The sequence below is a fragment of the Papaver somniferum genome, chromosome 4, assembly GCF_003573695.1.
Source record: "Papaver somniferum cultivar HN1 chromosome 4, ASM357369v1, whole genome shotgun sequence".
Taxonomy (NCBI): domain Eukaryota; kingdom Viridiplantae; phylum Streptophyta; class Magnoliopsida; order Ranunculales; family Papaveraceae; genus Papaver; species Papaver somniferum.
The window spans coordinates 88,379,861-88,394,204 of NC_039361.1; the positions used below are offsets into that span (position 1 = coordinate 88,379,861).

General features: G+C 35.0%; 1 long non-coding RNA gene across 9 annotated transcripts; it reads right to left on the bottom strand.

Moving 5' to 3' along the window:
- Window positions 1–8,129: 8,129 nt before the first annotated feature.
- Window positions 8,130–12,981, bottom strand: LOC113274070. Of its 9 annotated transcripts, none has more exons than XR_003322761.1 (7): window positions 12,275–12,981; window positions 11,461–11,551; window positions 10,525–11,074; window positions 10,330–10,407; window positions 9,861–10,016; window positions 8,842–8,963; window positions 8,135–8,668 (listed from the first exon to the last, which is right to left on the bottom strand). It is a non-coding gene; the product is annotated as an uncharacterized LOC113274070 (long non-coding RNA). The 9 variants fall into 9 exon arrangements; XR_003322760.1 differs by having other exon boundaries at window positions 8,136–8,668; window positions 11,747–12,981; XR_003322758.1 differs by having other exon boundaries at window positions 8,130–8,668; window positions 10,525–11,551.
- Between the last annotated feature and the right edge of the window lie 1,363 nt (window positions 12,982–14,344).

Sequence of the window (14,344 nt, forward strand, 5' to 3'; positions counted from 1 at the left end):
AAAAATTTGAAAAAAAATCGACTATAAAAGGCTAAAAACTCTATATGCAAAATACTGAAAACACTCCTCCACACTTAAACTTTACATTGTCCTCAATGTAATTGAGTCATCTAAAGTAAAATAAGGTAGGAAATAAAAATATGGTATGCAAAACTAAGAAAAATAAAACATAAAGACAGAAATAAAAACCAGTGGGTTGCCTCCCATTCAGCGCTTAGTTTAACGTCTTCATCCTGACTTGACACACATTCATATTACTCCTCCAGAGGGAGCAAATAACGAAGCTCAATCTCATCAACATTCACTGTAGTGAAGTTCTCGTAGTATGGCTTCAGTCTATGGCCGTTGACCTTGAAAACTTTCCCAGTTTTAGGACTAGTTATTTCAACTGCACCATGAGGAAAAATATTAGTAACAACAAATGGTCCCACGCATCAGGACCTTAACTTTCTAGGAAATAACTTAAGACGAGAATTAAACAAAAGAACTTTCTGCCCCAACTTTTTCGAGAAATCATTTTGTTGTGGAATAATTTCGTCTTTTCCTTGTATATATGAGCGCTTTCGTAAGCATCATTTCGTATTTCCTCTAGCTCATTGATTTGTAGCTTCCTTTGTTTCCCAGCTTCATCGTACTCCATGTTGTACATATTTACCGCCCAGAAAGCTTTATGCTCAAGTTCAACCGGGAGATGACAAGCTTTGTCATAAACCAACCGATATGGAGACATACCAATTGGTGTCTTGTACGCCGTTCTATATGCCCAAAGTGTAGCATTAATCCTGAGGCTCCAATCTTTTCTTGTATTATTGACAGTTTTCTCCAGAATGGACTTGATTTCACGATTTGAAACTTCAGCTTGCCCACTAGTTTGTGGGTGATACAGCGTGCCAACCTTGTGTGTAATGTTGTACTTCTTGAGGAGAGCATGGAAGGATTTCTTGAAGTGCGAACCTCCATCGCTGATAACCACTCGTGGTGTACCATGTCTAGAGAAAATATATTCCTTCACAAACTCACAAACAACTTGAGAATCATTAGTACGGGTGGCTATGGCTTCCATCCATTTCGAAACATAATCCACAACAAGAAGTATATAAAATTTTCCATTCGAATTAACAAAAGGACCCATAAAATCAATACCCCACACATCGAATATTTCTACAGCAAGAATTGGTGTGAGTGGCATTTGATTTCGAGCACCTGGATTGCCCGTTCGTGGACATTTATCGCAAGATTTGCAAAAAGCATATGCATCCTCAAACAGTGTAGGCCAATAAAATCCACTCTCAAGAACTTTGAGAGCGGTACGTTTAGAACCAAAGTGACCACCACATGCATAAGAATGATAAAATGACAGAATTGACTGAAATTCAGAGTTAGGTACGCACCTGTGGATAATCTGATCAGCACCATATTTCCACAAGTAGGGCTCATCCCACACATACTGTTTGGCTATTTTCTTAAGCTTAAGCTTTTGAAAATTAGACATCGTACTAGGTACTTGCCTTGTAACCAAATAGTTCACTATATCAGCATACCAATGTGTTGATTCTTCAATCGAAAAGAGTTGTTCGTCTGGAAAACGATCCTGTAGGGGAAGTTCTTCTTCGGAAACAAAAAGTCTACTAAGATGATCAGCAATAGTATTCTCAACACCTTTCTTGTCTCTGATTTCAATATTGAATTCTTGTAGCAAATGAATCCACCATATAAGTCTTGGCTTAGTCTACTTCTTTTTCAATAGGTACCGAAGTGCTGCGTGATCAGAATATACAATCACTTTTGTACCGACCAAATAAGCTCTGAATTTTTCTAATGAAAATACTATAGCCAACAACTCCTTTTCAGTGGTCGAATAGTTGATTTGAGCCTCATTTAGGGTCCTTGATGCATAATAAATCATAGGTGACCTTTTGTCTACTTTCTGACCCAAAACAGCTGCGACTGCATAATCACTTGCATCACACATTAACTCGAACGACAAACTTCAGTCAGGTGACTTAATAATTGGTGCAACAGTCAACAATTCCTTCAATTTGTCAAAGGCATCCTTGCACTCCTTGTCGAAGTTAAACGCGACCTCCTTTTGCAACAATTTGCACATCGACATATATATTTTGGAGAAATCTTTGATAAACCGCCTATAAAAACCTGCATGACCAAGAAACGAGCGAACCCCCCTCACCGAAGGGGGGTATTGTAAGTTTCTAATCAAACCTATCTTTGCTTTGTCCACTTCGATCCCTTGAGAGGACACGATGTGACCAAGCACAATTCCATGGTTTACCATAAAGTGACATTTCTCCAAATTTAAAACAAGATTAGTGTCTATGCATCTTTTAAGCACAAGTTCAAGATTATTTAAACAAATATCAAATGAATCACCATAAACACTGAAATCGTCCATAAATACCTCAATGATGTTTTCCACATAATCAGAAAATATACTTACCATACATCTCTGAAAAGTGGCAGGTGCATTGTCGTCTATATGCAAACGTACCAAAAGGACAAGTAAAAGTTGTCTTTTCTTGGTCCTCCGGTGCGATAACAATCTGATTGTATCCCGAATAGCCATCCAAAAAGCAATAATGAGAACATCTCGCTAGCCTTTCCAATATCTGATCAATGAAAGGCAAAGGAAAGTGGTCCTTGAGGGTAGCCGAATTGAGCTTTATGTAGTCTATGCACACTCGCCAGCCTGTTTGAACTCTTGTAGGAACAAGTTCATCATCTTGATTTCTGACAACAGTGACACCCGATTTCTTAGGCACCACTTGTATAGGACTAACCCATTTGCTGTCAGAAATTGGGTAAATCACCCTCACACTTAGTAATTTTAGGATCTCCTTCTTTACGAACTCCATCATCAGTGGGTTAAGCCTACGCCGAGCATCACGTACTGGCTTCAAATCATCTTCCATTAGGATTCTATGCATGCACATAGCTGGATTAATGCCTTTGATGTCAGCAATTGTCCAACCAATAACTGTTTTATGCTCTTTCAGAACCCTAAGTAAGGGATCTTCTTGTACTGCTGTGAGATTCTTTGCAATAATGACTGGAAGTTCTTCTCCATCACCCAAGTAAGCGTACTTTAAGTGATCAGATAGAGGCTTCAACTCTAATTTAGGTGCCTGCACAACAGAAGGTAAAAGAACTTCATCAGTTACAGGTAAAGAGATGTATGATAGATTACCTGTTTGAGATTCTTGAAATTCCGTTAAATCACCACACATCTCCACTAGCTCTTTGGTTAAGTCAACGTCCGAATTAGGCATGCCATGGACGTCCAAATCAATGCTATTTTGTAGCACGGATTCAGGTTCATCTTCATTGTTCAAATCAAACATCTGTTGTGCTAACGAACCAATAACATCAACAGAAAATGCAGAATGGACATCACTTGGATAACGCATAGCTTCAAATATGTTTAAGTGTATAATATCTTTGTCGAAATCCATGGTGAGTATCCCAGTATCCCAATCAATCTTCGTCTCAGCAGTCTTCATAAATGGTCTCCCAAGAAGTAATGAAGTAGACGAACAATTGTCTCCATTCTGTATATCCACAATATAGAAATCAACCAGTAAGATCAATTCATTCACTTGCACCAACACGTATTCCACGACTCCCTTAGGATATATGTTAGACTTATTAGCCAATTGAATGATAATCCATGTCTCCTTTAGAGGTCCAAGATTCAAAGAATCATAAACATCGGCTGACATGACGCTTATGGAAGCTCCCAAATCAAGCAAAGAACGTTCAAAACGTCTTTCACCAACAGTAATTGGCACTGTAAAACCACTAGGATCTTTTCATTTCGTGGGCATGTTTTTCAACAACATAGCTGAAGCACTTTATCCCACCTGAGTGACCTCGTTAGCAATCAACCTATCCTTCCTTGTACACAAATCCTTCAGAACCTTGGCATACCTGGGTACTGTTTTGATAGCCTCAATAAATGGAATGTTGATGTGCACCTTGCTGAAAATATCCATGATCTCCTTGTCTAGATCTTGCTTCTTTGACTTGGAAAAACGACTAGGAAAAGGAGGTGGTGTGGTAAAAGTAGGAACCGCGTCCTTAGGTTGGCCGGTTGAAGTTAACTTTTCCTTTAGAACAGTTTCCACCTCTACTTCCTTTTCTGAGTCGTGACTAACCTTTTCTTGTTGTTTTGGCTCTTCTGTCTGCTTTCCGCTCCTCAAAAGTACTGCATTAACATTCTCTCTTGGATTCACAAAAGTTTGTGACGGCAGCTTTGTTGATGCTTGCGCCTTCAGTTGATTAATCTTAGTTGCCATTTGCCCCATCTGAGTATGCAGATCTTTAATGGCGGAGTCGGTCTTCTGCATATGTTGATCAGCTTTCTGTTGACCTTGTTGGAACATGGAAATCAGAGTATCGATCTTAGAATCTTGATTCTGAGGCTGCGCTTGCGGCTGAGGTTGGAATTGTGGTTTTTGAAAACCACCTTGCCGAGCATATGGATTAGGAGCCGCAGCTTGCTTGTTTGCGTAGCTGAAGTTCGGGTGATCTTTTCAACCTGGATTATAGGTACTAGAGTATCGATTATACCCTGGCCTCTAATTAGGGAACACAACATTCAATTGTTCAGACTCTTCTTCATAAGTAGGAATAATCACTGCTGCCATTCTGCACTACCTTTTCGATGTTGCTTATCCTTTGCTCTGATTGTGTAGACTCTCCTATATCGCTAACTCTTCTGACACTTGAGTTGTTTATGGTGTAGAATTGTTGAGCGTCGAAGTCATGCTCTCAATCAAGCTTGTTGCCTGCGAGATTGTCTTTTCAGTAAGTGAACCACCACCAGCTGCATCAATCAAATTCCTCTGTTCTGGAAGTAATCCTTCATAAAAGTATTGGATAATGAGTGCTGAAGATATGTTGTGGTGAGGACAGCTTGCCAACAACTTTTTGTACCCCTCCCAATATTCATGAAGAGACTCTCCGGTAATCTGCAGAATGCCACTAATCTCCTTGCGAACATCAGCCGCCTTGGAAGCAGGAAAATATTTCTCCAGAAATAGTTTTTTCATTCTAGTCCATGTTGTAATACTCCCTGGGGGAAGATAATACATCTATTCTTCCGCCATATCTATTAAAGAGAACGGAAAAGCTTGCAGCATTGCCGTATCACTGTCTTCGGTATCTTGCCTAAGACTTGTCATCTTGTGCTGGAATTTTTGAAGATGGCGGTTTGCATCTTTACCCGGAAGTCCCTTGAACTTCGGTAAATGATGAATCAGACTCCACTTCAGTTCCACTGGGTTAATTAAAGTAATACACAATGGTTCCGAATCTAAGCATGGAGATGTCAACTCTCATAGCTTCTTCTCCGGAGGTGGAGGTGGTGGAGGATCTCTCTCGTCGTCTGTATTAACCATCTCTTCAGTAGATGATTCTTGTTGCGACTGTTGATGTTCTTCCAGTATTGTTCCCCTACGAGTTTTGATTCCGCACCTTTCATAATCCCACGGTTTAGGTGCCAGAGATTAAGTACCTGAAACCAGAAAAACTAAAGTAAAATCTAGAAAATATTAAAATGTGAAATAAATAAATATAAACCTTTTTTTTATATTAACAAAATTAAATATTAACAGAAAATAATATTAATAAACAAAAATAATAACAAAAGTAAAATAATAATAATAATCTAAATTGAATTACAATAAATATTAACAGAAAATAAATTAAGGAATAACAACTAAAACTAAAAGAAAAATAATAATAACTATAAGAAAATAAATTAAAGAACAAAAATATAAAGGAAAATCTAAAAACAAAGTATTGTAAAATAACTAACAACTAAAAGCTAATTAAATTAAAGAAAAATACAAAATAACAAAAGTATTAAATAAAATTACTAAAATAAAATAAAACAACTAAAAGCTACCGACTGCTCCCCGGCAGCGGCGCCAAAAATTGGTGCGCGTCGTTTACGCAACAAATTAATTACACCTTTCCACACAATTAACTGGTAATATAATGACAAGGAGTTCGTTCTCACGAAGAGCAGGGAGTTTCTAGTTGTTTAAAAAGTAATTGAAATAGGGTTTTTAGATTTTCAAATTAAAGTAACTAATAAAACAGAATAATAAATATTAGTTTAAAACAATAAGGAGAAAGATGACTAGGGAATGATTCTCCGTCACAGAACCGAAGCTTAATTAAATGCAAATTTATTTCTTGCTGAACTTATATTGTTACCAATCGTAAAATAGCAATAAACTCTGTTATCCCCCGGATTCCTATTGTCACTGGATACGGAAGCGCTCGACTACCAACTTTTATCCAACCAACCCACCAAGAATAAGCTCTCAAGGTGTAAATTAGTCGAATGCTTTACACTCTGTTAATCAGGTTGATCCCAGCACCAGACGCATAAGCTCGGCCTGCTTACTAGTGTTATTTTTACACACAATTGCTTAACAAAATCTCTCTGTCAGCTCTTGCGATTTACTACTTGTGTAAAGAGTTGATGTGACAATTACACGTATCACCCAACCCTAAACTAGTAGAAGAAATATTGGTTGGATAATTTAATTGATCATTTTAAATAACCCCTCAATATTCTTAGACAATAAAATTAATAAAGATAATCAACAATAAAATAAAATTTGAAATAAATGTTGCTAAAGAAAATAATGTTACATGGTTCAGGAATTTAAAATCATCCCTAATTAATTAAAAACTTTAACTACTCATAATTAAAAAGTACTAGAAAAAATAAATAAAGAAAAATGAATTAAAATGAAACTGAAAACAGAAGCTCACGGCAAAAGCCAGGAGCTCTCTCTGTTTCTCGCTACAAAGGAAAAATGACCGAAGAAGAAGTGCTCTTTTTTTTTTTTGGTCCTCTCGAGACCTGTATTTATACCTGAAATCACCACAGCTTTTCCCTAAAATCCGTAATAGACGAAGATAAGAAAGTCGATGGAAAGTTTTTGCTTTATGGGGTGCTGATTCAGAGTAACAGAGTGCACCTAAAAAATGTGTACATAATTCCCAATCCATTGGATCATCCAAGTACCGCATGTATCTTCGTATGCTCCGTTGATCTGTCCAGCTTCAATTGGCCGCGTTGCGTCAGATCATTTCCATTTCCAAAACACTTCTAACATTTTCGGTTCGCATCAGAGTTTGTCGGACCGTTAACAAAGATCGAAAAGAAACTCTCTCTGTCCTTTGCTTTTGTGCTACGTACGCGCCATCCTTCTTTCATTCTCCTGATACATGAATATATGCATGATCTGTACACGGTTTGTTGGACAAAGTCTACTAGGTAGCGGACATGGAAGCCCAAGGTGATGACACCTCATTTCCAAATCCCCATTTTTTACTCAAAACAAAGATATAGGCTCCACTCATTTTCTCCCGTTTTAGCACCATGAAACCACCTTCTCTACCCTCGATGATTAACTCACTTTGGTGGGTCTCATATTGACTCTTCTGTTAACAAACGAGAAATGTAGTTCTCCTCCTTCACATGCATGCTTAGTGGACCACATGCAACCAATTGGGCACTCAATTAATTACACCCAATGGTGCCAATAAACCTTGCCCGTAACGATTCTCTGGTTACACCTTAAGGCCTGATAGACTGCCAATAGTAATGGATGCCCCTTAACATTTTCTGATCTGCCAATAGTACATGCACGTAAAATGACCATTTTGCCTTTTAGACTTTCAAATTCTTGTTTTACTCATAACTTCTTCATACGGACTCAGGATGACTCCGTTCTTTCGCCATTGACTTCGTCTTTTCATCCTCTCTAAAATGACGACGAGAACTTTTAGGTTTGAACGAGTTTCTCTTGGTATTTGGCCTCTTCTCCACTTGTAGCTAGCTTCTTTTATTGCACAATTAAGTGCAATTTCACTTCTTTTTTGGATGATTCACCTACTGAAAGACAAATACAAGAAAACAAGCGTAATATACAATAATCTGCAAGAATACGAGCAATTACTAGCATGGAATTGACACCAAATAAATGTGAAATATGCACTTATCACTGTACTTTAGTAAGGGTGTACAAAACTCACGTCCAAACCGTTAAAAAAAAAGTGAAATTTTTAAAACGTGAAACTCTGAAAAAGGAATTCCTAGAAAAGGAAATCGTTGACACACCAAAAAAAAGGAAATCGCCTTTCTTTACATGTATATATACTAGGATATGACCCGTGACGTGATGGCACGGGATTTAATTTGTTCTCGGTGTTGCCGAACGATTGTTTCTTATCTATTTCGACATATGTCCTGTTAAATCTAACTCCAGTATTATTACATTGTGTCATGTTTTCCTAGATGAAGCATACTTAATTAAATTTGTTTTCGATGCATATTTTTAAACTAATAATTAACCAAAAATATGTAAAGCTCTAATAAATGACGGAATTGTGGAATTTTTATGTAAATATTTGTAAAATATGGAAACATTAAAATTGAACGACAACAATTTTTACATGACTACTACCCCATATTATTCCAATACCGTTACAAAGTTCTTTGAAACTTTGGAACAAAAGTTCTAAAATTGTATACATGGAGAAAAAGAATATAAGAGGTGACACATATGCTGGTGTTCATGTTCCCAAAATCCAACATGTCGCGGTTGCCTACACGCTTTTTCAATTTTTCCTATGCATACAAAAATATAGGATTAACATCCAACTTACTTCAGAAATCAAAGAGAATACATGTACACACACCATTTTGTACATAACCTTGAAAGGAACATTAATGCTTGATGACTACATGAGGCCAAATTTAACCTATGTCTAACCAACTATTTAAGATAACCCATTCCATACCTAGAATGATTGCCGATATATGTATAAGTGGATTGTTGTTAGGAAAATCTTTCATCGAGATCAACATGCCAACGATCAAATGGAAAAAATTATTTGCAAAAGCATGAGTTCCAATAGTTCACCTGTATAAATTGAGAAAAATATCAGTTCCACATTATATTAAAAAGACATGAAATTTAATAGCTTATTTAAAGAGTAGCTTGATGTGAGACTGCTGCAACGACCAAATGCAAGAGAAATTAATTTTTAATATAAGATGGTAGTATTGTTGGTGTTCCAAACTTTCTCCAGTTGCATATCCATATTCATTATGAAATAGTGTTACAAATTAACTTTTATAAGGAAAGATTGTGCCTAAGGAAATTCTTCATGGCTATCGTACATGCTTTCTAATTTGTTACAGTATCAAAATAAATTACTCTACATAATTGATTTCAAACGACTAATCTATAAGAAAGTGACACACTAACTCAACATGATCTTATCCCGATTGAATCATAGGAACTTCAGAATAAAAAAAAGGTAGGGAACTAAGTACGATATTGGAAAGAGATGTAAGATTTAGTTATAGTCTCATTAATTAACACGACACATGCCACCATCTATTTTTTTCATCCATCATTTTACGGCGAACATAAATCATCAAGCAACTGATTACTAATTTTATTCCCTAACAAAATTGAATTTTTATTGAACCAACCGACGTTCGACACCACAATCGCAATTCATATTCTATGTTGCTATTGGACACTACCAACATATTTTTCATAAAATATTTTCTAGCTTTTCCTTGTTCAGCGAATTCCCAACAAACAGATTTCACAAACTAATATCGGTATAATTATCAAGTAACATACTAATAACACAAACTCTGACTTTCAGTTATCCTGTCAAAATTGAAATATAGAGATTGTTGCAAGAACCAATGTGTTGGGTGTTGGATCTCTAATAACAAAATATCTTATTTCGAAGTACATGCATAAAGAGTTAAAAGAGCCAAATGATATGAGAAAACTTACAATTTTACAACCTCCTTGTTCCTGTCAACATCCGTAGACCTTCTGTCAAAGCATTCACATAATTGATAATTTACATTTTCTCCAACCTCCGTGGTGTTATACAAACCGAGCTTAAAACTTATTGAAAATTGTACGAACTGAACATATAGTAGGTCCCTGGAAAAAAATACTGAACTTTTATACTTCATCCAAGCTCAAATATTGGTATTAACCAAAAGTAGCTTGTAGTGAGACCAACAGTACAGAAACGCGAATAAACCTTTCACCCGACCTTATATATATATCTGGCAAACGAATATGACCTTGCGCAAACCCCCTAAATAACATGTTAATAATAACGATATCCTATATTATACTTCGTGAACATTGCAACAATGGACTCTAGCAGTGCTAAATTCATCCGGAATTAATACGTAATGAAAAGATTTTTACCAAACCTCGATGTATATAATCAAATATTGGTATTTACCTCGACAGAGAAAACCAACCTGTGTCCTTTCTCCCTTGCTTTAGGTGGTATTTCATCTACGAAAAAGTTTCGATGAACCTGCAAATTTGAAAAATTGGAATGATAATAAAGCAAAATGCAAAGGCAAGATTTAAAAATATTTTATGAACTAACCTAAAACTCAGAAATTAATTAGACTGATATGAGAAAACTTACAATTCTACAACCTCCTTGTTCCTGTCAACATCTGTAGACCTTCTGTCAAAGCATTCACATAATTGATAATTTACATTTTCTCCAACCTCTGTGGTGTTATACAAAACTGAGCTTAAAACTTATTGAGAATTGTACGAACTGAACATATAGTAGGTCCTTGGAAAAAAATACTGAACTTTTATACTTCATCCAAGCTCAAATATTGGTATTAAGGGTCCAAAAGTAGCTTGTAGTGAGACCAACAGTACAGAAACGCGAATAAACCTTTCACCCGACCTTATATATATCTGGCAAACGAATATGACCTTGCGCAAACCCTCTAAATAACATGTTAATAATAATGATATCCTATATTATACTTTGTGAACATTTCTACAATGGACTCTTGCAGTGCTAAATTCATCCGGAATTAATACGTAATGAAAAGATTTTTACCAAACCTCGATGTATATAATCAAATATTGGTATTTACCTCGACAGAGAAAACCAACCTGTGTCCTTTCTCCCTTGCTTTAGGTGGTATTTCATCTCCAAAAAAGTTTCGATGAACCTGCAAATTTGAAAAATTGGAATGATAATAAAGCAAAATACAAAGGCAAGATTTTAAAATATTTTATAAACTAACCTAAAATTCAGAAATTAATTAGACTGCTAACAGATCTAACTCAAGTAAAAAAAGGACTAAAATCATCACATACCCACCAGAACAACAAATACAACAAAAGAAAAACAGCCAAAAGACTCCAACTTACCAATACAACAAAAATGGACCAAAGATTGTAAATCCAAGAGTGCCAAAGTAAACGAAGGACAACAAAGTAAGACTAATTTATAAATGTTTGAAACGTCATTTTTGTTAAATCAAAATAAGAAAATCAAAGAACCTAATCTACCAGTTGGATCGCCTCTATAATTATTCATATTATAATATAATACCTAAAAATGATTTATGCAGTTGGATACAGAAAATGTCTATTTATCGGTATTTTGTTCGTAGAATCAACTTCGATTTGACCATATTCGAAGTCTACAAAAAGTGAAAATTTTTGGGTTAGATAAAGCCGGAAAAATTGCCATAAACAAAAAAAGAAGTACGATGAACTAAAAGCTAATTCAACCGGCAGTGCTCACATATTAACAATTCAAGTGAGACTTGGAAATCATACCAAAAAGTAAATCTACAGGATTAACAATAAAATATAGAACTTGAAAAATAATCAACCTTTATAATTCTTGTTAAGAGGAAGTGGGATGCACAAAATCAAATTCAAACAAAACTTGATAATCTAAAATAAAATTAATTGGGGGAAAATAAAAATATTCACGATACAAATTTAAAAATGAAATTCTAATTCAGAAAGCAGAGAGAAATACAAACATTAAGTCGAAAACGATGCAGCTACTGCGCTTAAAAACCAGATTTCAAATACAAACTATAAGAGAACAAATAAAAATATTCATCATACAAATTTAAAAATGAAATTCTAATTCAGAGAGCAGAGAGAAATACAAACATTAAGTCGAAAACAATGCAGTTATTGTGCTTTAAAACCATTTGATGAATCTAATGAGCGTTAATCTAATCTTTACACAAATTAAACCTAAAACCACAAATTAAAAATAAAAAATCTGAAACATTTCTCAATAACCCAGATTTTAAAACACCAATTGGATGAAAAGAAATTTAGATGAAAATTGATAAACTATAAAAAAAAATACAAACTATAAGAGAACAAATATAATAACAAACCGTCTTTTCAATATCCAGTGGATGATAAAGAGATCTTCTTTGGTAGAAATATTTTACACATGGAGAAATTGAAATATTATGGGCATAAGAAGATCTTTTGATTTATTTATTTTTTGATGGAAAAAAAAGACGATGAAGAAGAAAAAAAATAAAAAAGATGAAAGAAAATAATCAATTTTTTTTTGAAGCATGAGTTAAGAGGGAGTTTAATTTACAGTAAAAGAAACGGTTTCACATTGAATGTGAAGAATAACTTCAAATAAATGACACTGGGAGGGTGAAGTGGAGATTGAAATATGTGGCTCGAACTGGAGCCTTGGAAATGTAGATTGAAAATCTTAAACGCTGCAATTACTGCGCTTTAAAACCATTTGATGAATCTAATGAGCGTTAATCTAATCTTTACACAAATTAACCCTAAAACTACAAATTAAAAATAAAAAATCTGAAACATTTCTCAATAACCCAGATTTAAAAAAACCAATTGGATGAAAAGAAATTTAGATGAAAATTGATAGACTATAAAAAAACAAACTATAAGAGAACGAATATAATAACAAACCGTCTTTTCAATATCCAGTGGATGATAAAGAGATCTTCTTTGGTAGAAATATTTTACACATGGAGAAATTGAAATATTATGGGCATAAGAAGATCTTTTGATTTATTTATTTTTTGATGAAAAAAAAAGACGATTAAGAAGAAAAAAGAAATGAAAAAGATGAAAGAAAATAATCAATTTTTTTTTCGAAGCATGAATTAAGAGGAAGTTTAATTTACAATAAAAGAAACGGTTTCACATTGAATGTGAAGAATAACTTCAAATAAATGACATTGGGAGGGTGAATTGGAGATTGAAATATGTGGCTCGATCTGGACCTTAGGAAATGTAGATTGAAAATATTAAATCAGTGTCTTAATCTCAACCCTTCTTTATATGCTAAAAATGTAAATTGAAAAACAAAAACATATGACTCAATCTGAACCGTCATTTATGTGTCTTAAATGTAAAAGGTCGTCCATATGGAAAAACACCAATGTCCCTTATAATATAGACTAGGATATGACCCGTGCCATAACGGCACGGGGATATGAGTTGTTTTTGTGTTGGTTAGATTTTTTTTTTCTTGTGAGACTACCAAGAGCTGAGCGTGGGAACCCTGGGGGAACTGTAATCTTTCTCAAACTGAATTTGAAGCTTTGATCGATACTATTAACACCAACCGGGTCGGTTTCTTGTTAAATGACGATTAGGATGTACACATGGATGTACATTGACATATATATAGCAGAAAGTATATTTTTGGTGATTAAGATATCCAATGTAAGTTTGTACACTGGGATCTGCACCCATTTTCATTTATTGTAATTGAGATACCCATACATTCATAGTTGTTGCAAATAATACCAACAAACTTGAAAATCTAATATCCCAAGAGGGAACACGTAGAAATTTCAGGTTTGAATAAAAGTAACTTTTCGATTGCATTCCAAATTACAAATGCAGTTCAGTCATCATTTAAATAGATTGTCATTTTTTTTGTGCTAAAAATTTTATAGTAATTTTTTTCTTCGAAATTCAAAAAGTTGAATCTGAGTTGGGAATCCTTCTTTCATATCCTTAAAAAGGTGTTATATCAACATGGAACCGCTAACAGTTTTAAAATACGAATATTGAATTTGTGCTCGTATCAATGTATAATTGGCATGGTTACACATTAATAATACTTGAACTCATGGAAAAAAAATTAATCGGTTGGGATAATATAATTTACGGCCAGTCATTTTACGACCATTAAATGTCATTATTCCCTATAATATTCTAGGTTTGAGAGCTACTTCAGGTATTACACCGCCAATCACCAGGGACAGAGCTGCTGCCACCCCTAATGCTTCTACGCCACCTACCAATCCCGGTAACACAAAAAGTGCTCCTTCAGGTGTTACCCCACCAGTCACCAGGTCCAGAGTTGATGCTGCCTCCCCTAATGTTTCGTCGAGTATGGCACCTATGACCATCACTAGGAATACAATTACTCCACCATCAGGACGAGAAACCGGAGGAGCCAG